Here is an 8,761-nt window from a genome sequence, read left to right as displayed (position 1 = left end):
CTGAAAGAATGTTGATATCATTGATCATGCCCAAATTGAGGTTGGCGGAATGTTGTTTGGGTGGCGTAAGCCAAAAAAATATTATCTCTCATATATTATCCAAAAAAAACATTTTATTGAAATAAAATTTAATTGAAATAAAAAATTAAAGGCCATAAGTCAATACTTATGCGCGCAAAGAAAGGAAGAAAGACTGGATTTAGCACGCATCCAAGCGATGTGGCTGTTGCTTTAGCGCCTTTAGTACATTTTATAATTTATTTTATGTCGGTAGATGTCGCCGAAGTAGTCCTAACAAGTTATTTTTGAATTGTGGTGAACTTTGTTTTCACAACAAGTGGCCTGCCACCACACGGAACGGTTAGAAACCTGGCTGAAAAGGTATTACAGAGTATCACTTCCACCATTCAACATTATTTTTGACGTGTATTGTCGATAATGTTGAGATTCGTGGAATTAAGTATTTTAAATCTCGACCAAATGAATGATGATCGAGATATGTAATACGCGACATGTGTTGTGTGTAGCAACGCGTAAGGCATAATGTCGGTAACACAGTGCATTGACAGTCAGAAATGGAGTGTAGAGATTTTGACTAGCAGATGTCGCTCTTCCATTTCCTGAATGAAAAAAAATCATTGAGATAAAACACGCGGTGGTGAGAAAACGTCTAAAATGCGTAATCTGGTTTTTATCAATTAATTTTTCTTATTATTTTTCAGAAATCGCTATATGGTACCTATTGTCGGATTTGCGCAATCATTGATGTTGCCATATAAAAATGGCTATTGTACTGCGTCTTAAATTGCGTGCCACCGGAGATAAGAGCACCAATATTCTATTGCAACTAAATAAACCGTTTACAATTTCACTGGCTTGCAATGTATACGCTATAATTTCGTGAAAGAATGGCAAATATTGCAAAGAATTGGCACAAACCCATTCTTATAAGGAATATTTCCATTCCTTGGCATTGCGGTTGCATCTCCATTGTAGTCTATGATTTACAGAAGCATAGCATTGCCTCTGGTAATAATTGACTTAAAATCCGGCGATGCATAATACCGGATTGAGATGTCTCATCACGGCGAAATCCCTGTTTGATATATGTCAATTTCAGGCAGTATATTGCTGCCCGTGTGCGTGAGCATAAACAAAACACGCCTGTAAAATAAACTTTCGGCATTTCCGGATTGTCTTCCATAATTTGGCATAGTGACATAGCAACGCGCTCCAACGACCTAGGATCGTGCGTTAGACAAACTTGTATAATAAGTGGTAAGTAAGCAAATTCAGATAGCTTGCGTAAGAATTTTGGGCCAGGAGGAAGCACGGCAGCGCCGTTTTGTGTGCGACACGGAAAGAGAAACTCGTACATCTTGTAAGTGTATCTGATAATTCAGAGGCAAGTTCAGTTTCATTATAGATGGGTGTACCCTTTGCTATGAGACACCATTTTAATTGTGGAATTTGTTGAAGCGAACGCCAACCATCAATACCGATAACCCAACAACGTGTTTTTGGTGTTATATACATTTTATTTGTGGGTTGAGTGTATTAGCTGCAGCAACGGTAGTGGTTGATCTGGTTTAGGACCAACATCCATAATAGCATTCAATTTGTGTAGTATGAAGAGTAGGCACATTAGTACTGGATTACCCATTTGTGAATTGGCTATTCAGCTCCTGCCTCCTCAATTCGCGTTTCTGTTACACACCCAACTCTAAAAGTACCACTCAGAGCTGTTTGTGCTGATGTTGACGGTTGCAGAGTCGACATCCTTTACTGCAATATCTGTTAGTGCTTCTGTAAGGGCGATTGCAAATTTACGCCATTGAAAATGTGAACCAAGTGCACTCAAAGCATCGCACATCATTTCGACATTACCCGGTGGATATTCTATATCCTCAGTTATCAACAAATTGAGGAATGACACTAGCAATTTTAACGCCGCAGCATAAATTTTGTAGATCGCGCTCACTTTCGTTATCACCAACCATGCAAATATTGAACCTTCCATGTGGAAATTTACGATTTCCATTATGACAGCCGTAGTCTCTTTGTCACCCTCAGCGTAGGCCATAAGCGCTGCTATAGTTGGCATAGCTTGACTTGCAGTTGCATAGTCATCCAAACAAACGCATGTAAGACATAAATCCTGCACTGATTCCTGTTGTTCATGTAGCAGAACATGACAAGTCAAAGGACGATCGCATAATTTAAGTGAAACATTTAGATATAAATACTGTTCACGCGTATCTTTGCGTTCGTGCATCGCTTTTTTTTCTTTTTTTTTGTTTGCCAAGCATGTACGCATTGCGGATCTGCTAATTGGGTGGGGGATCTCAAAACTTGTGCACGCAAAACTTTACGTTTGTCTGGCAAAACGTCAAGCAACAAATTAACTTGATCTGGTACACCAGTGAGTGTACGTGCCGAGAGCCAGGTGAATCCAATATAGTTACAACAAAACTTTCTGCTGGATATTTGGGAAATGTGACGCCACCAGCTGATTTCGTTTCGTTTGTTTCAAATTACGCGATGCCACTGTAGTCGCTACGGGTGGTGGCGTCAATGATGATGACAACGTATGTCGATTTAAATTTGCTTGATGTTTCTTTGACTGCCATATTTTGGTGTACCGCGTGCGCTAAGATTATACCCACTAACGCTAACGCTACTCGCGCTTCTACTAGTGCTACTGACATTCCCCGTACCACTTTGACTGCCGTCACTACTCATTGTACATTGATGCTGACCAGTTTTGTTACCGTCAAGTCCAGTACTCAGCGCTAGTGCCAGTGATGGTGTATTGGGTGGTGAGGGGGTAATGTAATTGTTGCTACTGTTGTGTGTCATTGTGTTTCCTTCTAATAACAGAAGATGTTGCTGGTTTTGTTGCTGATTGCAATAGCTTGCTTGATTATATTGTGAGTGCCCATTGAGCGAATTAAAAGGGTCACTCTCAATATTTGCGACGCCATGGCTGCGCGCAGCTTCATTATCAGCTTCATCGTTACCATCGGAATCGGTATAGCGAGCAACTGTTTTGCCACGAGCATGTGTGCTATGTCTTTTGGCGCTTGCCCCACCCTCAACCAACTACTCCCCGGCATTATTTTGCTCATCGTTGGTATCATTGGTGTGCTCGTCGTCTTCATCGTCGTCTCTTTTTCTTTTTTGTTTTGTTCAGTCCGATTGTGTTTATCTCTACTTGTGTTACGAGCTTGTTGACGTTCATTGAACCTACTGATGTACCAAAATCCTCAATATTCGTTGCTGCAACCGCAGCGGCTCCTGCTGCTACAGCTTCATCTTCAGATAAGGTACGGATTAAGTCGACTTTTTCAACTGATACCAACGATTCATTGTTAGTAGATGACATCTGAGCTATCTATATATGGTGTGTTTTTAGTATGTATTAGTATGCGCTGGCGGCGTTAAGAACAACAAAGGTGGCCATTACAAAATCTTAACACCTCGGACTATTTACTTCTTGTGTGCCAATCTCCAAACGTCAAGCTAACGACTAAGCTGCTGCGCAGGGACTTTGCCACCAGCTGCCTTCGTATACTGGAGTCTTCCTTTTGTGTTGCAGAAGCTGGCGCATTCGCCAGGCATATGTAGCTCGAGTTAAGTGTTAATCACTTGCCTAGTTTCGTTCCTTCCTTTTTGCAAATACTTATTTACGATTTTCAATTCAAAACACGTATCCCTATTTTCCGAGAATATCGTCTAGTCAAATTAAATTAAGACATAGATAGAGTAGCTGGATTTGAATCGTGATGCATGTGCTTCAACACAGGCATGCGTTTTAATTTCATTGGCACTAGTATTTGTAAAGATTCAATCATATCTGATATTTTGGCGCATATGCTAATGGTGAATGAGCGTGATCAAGCGGCAAACTGTCCACTTGCATATATGGCCGCTTTAACCTCTACAGAGTCATGGCTATCGAGAGCGCGTCGAATTGCATGATGTACTTGTTGGTTTTTTTTGGGTATTGTACGTGATACGGCACCCAATGTGCGCTATGTTACAGGCAAAACGTTTGTATTTTGTCGATGTGTACGCAGCGTTTTTTTTTTTCGTTTTTTTTTTTTCACATAGGGTGCCTTTTGGTATCAAATTGATGATTAAATGATGACATTTGATTGGATTTCTTTTCTGCACAGAAAATCCTATAGTCACAAGAAATCAACTCAAGTCCTGTTTTATCAAAGTAGTAAGTAGTAGGATTTCCTTTTTCGTCTGTAGACTTTGATAGGAGTTGAGAATATTGTTTTTATGTGTTATTAAGACTTTTTAGTTCATATATAAAAACTATTACATGCTCAACGTATAGATTTGTGTTTCTTAAACATTTGTTTTACACCTTTACATCTTTACAACCTGTATAACAACTTTATAATGAACTTGAATTGACGAAAAGCTAAAAATTATGTAGATCCTTTCATGAATTTCATTTATTTTACAGAAAATTATATTCATCTTGCTAGAAAGTAATTCATTGATTAGTAGTTTGGCAATAGAACACATAGGGTACATTTTCCTCCCGACGACCATTAGTTTTTAATTTAAAAATATGTACTGATAAATTTGGATGTTTATTTCATATGATATGTGGGGGATGTGATGGCTAATTTAATTGCGTATTATGTGGCAGATAAAGAATCTGAATTAGGGTTCTGTTGGCCTCGTTCGGGGGAACGGGAGCTGGGATATCGGTGTGTTGGCCTCGTTCTGGGTGAACGAGAGCTGGGTTATTTGGGAATAAGGAATATGGACTATTAAAGTTCATTTTCGTTGTAGTTGGGCGGAAGTAGTACCAGTTTCGCGATTGGTCGGGTAATTTGTCCCTTCATTGTATGAACGTCAACAACACGTACACGGCTATCGGAGCCTGGGTGTGTGTTGACGACTCTCCCCATTTTCCACTCGTTCGGTTGTAGATTATCCTCCTTGATGACGACTAGGTCCCCGGGTTTTAAGTTGGATTGTGGATGTTTCCATTTATACCGTTTCTGGATCTCGGTGAGATATTCCGATTTCCATCTTTTGCAAAAGGTCTGATGAAGGGCTTTCATCTTTTGCCATCGGTTTACAATGGAGGCAGGGTTTTCACTACAGTCGAGTTCAGGTGGAGCTAAAAGATGCCCACCTACGAGGAAATGGCCTGGAGTAAGCGGCTCCAGGTCGGAAGGGTCGTTGGATGAGGGACTTAGAGGTCTCGAGTTGAGGCAGGCCTCAATTCGACATAAGAGGGTTGTAAACTCTTCGAGAGTATATTTATGATCGGACGCGAGCTTTTTAAAGTGGGTCTTAAAACTTTTTACCCCCGCTTCCCACAAACCTCCCATGTGAGGAGCGCTTGGCGGTATAAAATGCCATTCTATAATGTGATGGCTATATTTAGTCAACGTTCCGTCCCTTGCTTCACGCAGAAATGCTTTAAACTCGGATCGTAAAGATCGAGAAGCTCCGACAAAGTTAGTACCATTGTCGGAGTAAACGTTTTTTGGACAGCCTCGTCTGGATACGAATCTGGCGAAGGCAGCTAGGAAGGACCCGGTACTAAGGTCGTTTGTCGCTTCTAGATGGATGGCTTTCGTCGAAAAGCAGACAAACAGGCAGACGTATCCTTTCGAAATTCGACATCCCCTCCCTCTGTAGGATTTTATATCGAATGGTCCCGCGAAATCTACCCCGGTGTTGGTGAAGGCCCTAGAAAAGGTGGTGCGCTCCTTCGGAAGGATCCCCATAAGTTGCGTTTGTGTCCGCTTCCTGTAAATAGTGCAGACTTTGCAGTTGTGGATAACCGACCTTATCATTATTTTAACACGTGGGATCCAGTACTGAGTGCGGATATGACGTAGCATCAGCTGGTTCCCTCCATGCAGGGTGGTCTCATGAGAGGATTGGACTATAAGTCTGGATAACCTGCAAGTGTAAGGAAGAATAATGGGATGACTTTCATTATGGGACATGTCTTTCGATGCCCCTGTCCGCCCCCCAGTTCGAATGATGCCTTCTTCATCTATATATGGGTTCAGGGGTAAAATCTCACTCTTCCCATTTATAAGTTTTCCTGACTTCAAATTTGCGTACTCTTCTTGATAATGTTGCCTCTGGCATATGGTTATCAATCTTCGTGTTGTTTTTTCTATTTCGTCAGGAGCTATCGAATGAGAATCCCTTTTAAAGGAGGCTTTAGTTGTTGGGTGCGTATTCTGGAAAAACCGAAGAATATAGGATATAACCCGCAAGGCCTTTGGTAAATCGGAAAACCTATCTAGAATATCAAAGTTATTTTTGACCGAAGTTGTATGAACTTTCACCCTCTTTTCCTCCATATTTGTATTGTAATCTTCTTCTTGTGTTGGCCAATTTTCGTTGTCTTCTTGTAACCAAGAAGGTCCCTGCCACCACAAAGAATTGTCGATTAGATCCGAAGCGTAGAGGCCTCTGCTCGCCAAATCTGCAGGATTTGACGCGGAGTCTACGTGCCGCCATACCTTGCCTCCTACTTTATCGATGATTTTAGTTATTCGATGTGCCACGAACGTTGACCACGAACATGGTGGTTTTCGGATCCACGCCAGTACTATGGTCGAATCTGTCCAAAGGGTTACTTTAATGTTTGAAAGTTGCATATTTTCTATGGCCGACTCTATAATTTCTGCAAGTAGGACTGCGCCGCAGAGTTCCAGTCGTGACAATGATATGGTTTTGACCGGGGCTACTCTCGTTTTGGCCATCAACAGGTTGGTGAAGACTTGATCCTTTGTTTGTACCCTCAGGAAAACAGTGGCGGCATATGCTTTTTCCGAGGCATCGCTGAATCCATGTATTTCGACATTGTCCTTCAATGTGTAGTGAACCCATCGCGGTATGCGTATATCGTTGATCTTTTCGTAGTCCGTCATGAATGATTGCCACCGATGTAGAGTAGTTTCAGACACATCTTCATCCCAGCCTGTCCCTTCCAACCAAATATTTTGCATTATTATTTTGGCTACAATTACGACTGGTGCCAGCCAGCCAAGAGGGTCGAAAAGTTTTGCGATCGCAGAAAGTATTGACCTTTTTGTTACGGCGTGGTTATTGTCAAAGGGTTTCGCTGTGAAGTAAAAGTAGTCGAAATGGGCGTTCCACCTGATACCGAGTGCTTTTACCATGCTGGTGTCTTCAAACTCAAGAAAATCCTCGCTTAATAGGTGTTGCTTCGGTATACCCTGTAGGATTTTCTTGCAGTTGGACGTCCATTTTCGCAATGGGAAACCTGCCGATTGCAATGCCAATGATATTTCGTCCCTTGCCTTGATTGCAATTTCGATGCTGTGTCCACCGGCGAGTACGTCATCAACGTACATGCAATTTCGCAGTATATCTGCTGCCATTGGATGCGATGCCTCCACGTCATCAGCTAGTTGGTGCAGCGTTCGAATCGCAAGATACGGAGCACAATTAACCCCAAAGGTTACCGTTTTCAATTCATAAATGTTAATTGGGTTTTTGGGGCATTTGCGAAATATGATTCGCTGATATTTTGTTTGGTCTTCATTGACCCATATTTGGCGATACATTTTCTCTATGTCGCTGTTAAATACGTATTTGAACAGCCGCCAACGTAGTATAAGAACTGTCAGGTCGGATTGAAGAATCGGACCTGGATATAAGGCATCATTTAGACTTTTGCCATTAGTGGTAGGACAAGATGCATTAAATACGACTCTGACTTTTGTCGTTGTACTTCCCTCCTTTATAACAGCATGGTGAGGTAGGAAGTAACAGTCATTTGAGTCTGGCGAAATATTGCCTATTTGTTTCATGTGCCCTAAAGTTTCATATTCGGATACAACTCTATTGTATTCCGTTTGAAGGACTGGGTTTTTCGCAAGTCGTGTCTCGTTGCGATAGAATTGAGAGCACGCACTTCTTAATGAGGGGCCTAAGTTAAACTCTTTCCTAAAGGGTAAGGAGACTACGTATTTGCCATCGTTGTTCCGAACTGTTGTGGATTTGTATAGCTCCTCGCAGTAAGTGTCATCGTTATTGATGCTCCTTTTCTTTGGAATTTCCTCTATCTCCCAAAAAGCCGCCAATTGTTTATCTAAAGTGACCTCATTGAAATATGAAACTAGGGTCTTATTTGTATCAACCGCATCTGTCCGGCCTGTCAAAATCCAGCCGAACACCGTTTCCTGTGCTATTAATGTGTTTAGCACGTCCTTCCTGATACCGCCTAGCATAATTTGGGGGTATATGTCTCCGCCCAGAATTAAGTCGACTGGCTCATTGACAAAGAATCTTTTGTCAGCCAGTACTAAGTCAGGGAATGCTTGCCTAGTCATTGCATTTATTCGGCAAGTTGGGAGATTCCCTGTCAGTTGTGGTAAAACCAGCATGATCGTATTGATCTCGATTAATGGGTCGGTTGGTGACCGCAGTTGTATGTTGCACGCTTCTTTTACTTGTGCCGACATTGTATTATTGATGCCCGAAACTTGGGCATGCAGGTGTTTGGATGGCAGATTAATTCTGCGCTTTAGTTTCTCGGTAATGAATGAACATTCAGATCCCGAGTCTATTAGGGCTCTCGCCGAATAGTCAACACCATTAAAATGAATCTTGACCTGAGCTGTCCCTAGTAATACCCCTTTATTTGTGTTTGCGAAACATGAGTTCACATTATTAATCGGAGCGTTTTCTCTTTCAGCATTGCGTCGTATTTGAGCTTCCCGTGAGGTAGATGCTC

At 41.8% G+C, this 8,761-nt stretch overlaps 1 pseudogene; it reads right to left on the bottom strand.

Moving 5' to 3' along the window:
- Positions 1-1,537: 1,537 nt before the first annotated feature.
- LOC137235797 (integrator complex subunit 7-like) lies at positions 1,538-3,385 on the bottom strand (annotated as a pseudogene).
- Positions 3,386-8,761: the final 5,376 nt, after the last annotated feature.

This window comes from Eurosta solidaginis, unplaced genomic scaffold (assembly GCF_040869045.1).
Source record: "Eurosta solidaginis isolate ZX-2024a unplaced genomic scaffold, ASM4086904v1 ctg00001081.1, whole genome shotgun sequence".
NCBI classification, from domain to species: Eukaryota; Metazoa; Arthropoda; class Insecta; order Diptera; family Tephritidae; genus Eurosta; species Eurosta solidaginis.
The sequence above is the reverse complement of the archived record's forward strand: the minus strand, read 5'-3'. Positions and strand labels throughout refer to the sequence as shown.